Source organism: Acomys minous (genome assembly GCF_964271855.1).
Source record: "Acomys minous genome assembly, chromosome: 5".
In the NCBI taxonomy this organism is placed as follows: domain Eukaryota; kingdom Metazoa; phylum Chordata; class Mammalia; order Rodentia; family Muridae; genus Acomys; species Acomys minous.
The window spans coordinates 106,607,382-106,609,302 of record NC_140494.1 but is presented as its reverse complement, the minus strand read 5'-3'; positions in this window follow the sequence as shown (position 1 = coordinate 106,609,302).

The following is a 1,921-nucleotide window of genomic DNA, read 5'->3' as shown; positions in this document are numbered from 1 at the left end:
AACGGCCTAAGGAAGAGGTGATTACAAATGTGTCCGTGTTAACAGAGACATGAGCAGGGCTCCAATCATACCTGCCAGGCCGCAGGCCTCTTGAGACACCTGGAGAGGGGACAAGAGAAGCAGTGGTGGGCACCTGCTGGGCACAAGCCTCTTGGCGCTAACAGGCCATTTGGCTCCCGTGGTTTTGGGGTTTGGGTTTTTTTGGGGTTTGTTGTTGTTGTTGTTGTTGTTGCTGCTGCTTTTTGTTTGTTTGGTTTGGTTTTGGGTTTTTGGTTCCATTTTGGTTTGGTGGCAGCTGATGTGGAAACTGAGGCCAGAGAAGTCAAGTAATTAGCCTCAGTGCCACACAGCACCATAGACTTTTTAAAAAGGATATACATTAGGGACCATAAAAGGTGGGTGAGGTTTCCAAAAAAGTTCACCTGAGAGGAGCACCACCCTCCTGGCAGGTCCAGAGTGGAACAGAGGGTCTAAGTGAGCAGGGGAGGGGGCTAAACTTCTCCATTCTGCCCTCCCCTTAATGTAACTAGAGTTGTTTGGGTCACAGCCTGGGTCCTCGCAGCCATAAGAAGTCAGGCTTTACCACCTATCTCCACTAGGCCAATTGGAAGACACAAGAAATAGTGAAATGCTGGTGGGGGGGGTTGGTTGAGGGGGAGGGAGACAGAGACAGAGAGACAGTGACAGAGAGAAAGAAAGAGACAGAGAGACAGACACACACAGAGAGACAGAGACACACAAAGAGAGACAGAGACAGAGAAATAAAGGCAGTAAGAAATTTGATGTGGCCACATACTGCACAGGAACAAAGAAATTGAGACAGACAGACAGACAGACAGACAGACAGACAGACAGACAGATGGACACACACACACACACACACACACACACACACACACACACACACACACACACCTTCAAGGTTCTCATATGAGGTCTAGGTTTAAACAAAAGGTTAAAAAAAGCTCCAGTCTTTCCTGTAAGATGTCAGGTCTGTAAAATCTCTTCCTAGGAAATAATACCCCTCACTAAACTACCCTACCCCCGACATACACACCAGATGGCACCAGGGTCCCAGCCTCTGCCTTCTTCCAGTGTGGTGAAATTCCAGTCTGAGACCCACTGTCTCAGTAGTCTGCTAGAGCCAAAAGGAAGTACACAAGTGTTTCTTTTGAGTGTCTTTATCCCTGTCAACAGGGTTATGCCAACTCTCCATATCCACCTGGCCCCACCTGTCCTCTACATAGCCTTGGCTTCCTTGTGTCCTTGCTTCAAAAAGGGTTCTTCCTGGTACCCCAGTCTGCAAGTCCTTCCTGGACTCTCCCACCCTTGCCTGCCTGCTCTTTCTTCACATACATGATGTAGCTAATCCCAGCTACTCCCTGATATTGTTGTAGGTTCTAGTGAGGTGACTGCTCAGGTGACTACTCCAGGCACTGGGACCAAGCACCGAGGACTCTGACCTTGGTTACACTTGCAGACAAGTGCAGGGTCCACCTGAGCACTGTTGAGCCCCACTGTGAAGTGAGGCAGTCAGGAAGCAGGACTCTGGGAAGGGAAGGAGTGTTGGGGACAGAGGGGGCAGCACTTGCAAAGGCTCATGGCTGTGAGAGTTGGCTGCCTGGAGGAACTCTCTGCAGCTCAGCATGGGTGATATACAGAGACACTGGGGCAGGGCCCAGAGGCAGCTGAAGATGCTCCAACAGGCAAAGCAGGGCAGGTCTCCAAATGCATTAGGTAAAGGCCTTCACTTGAGTATGCACCACGGACTCCTTGGGCAGTCTGCAGAAGCCCTTGGACTCTTGCCCAGAATATTGCCTCTCAAGGTATAAAATAAAACACATAGGATTACATAGGAAATAAATTTTATTGAAGTGCAGTTATGAAAATATTTTTTAAAAACTAATTTGAGATATAGTAA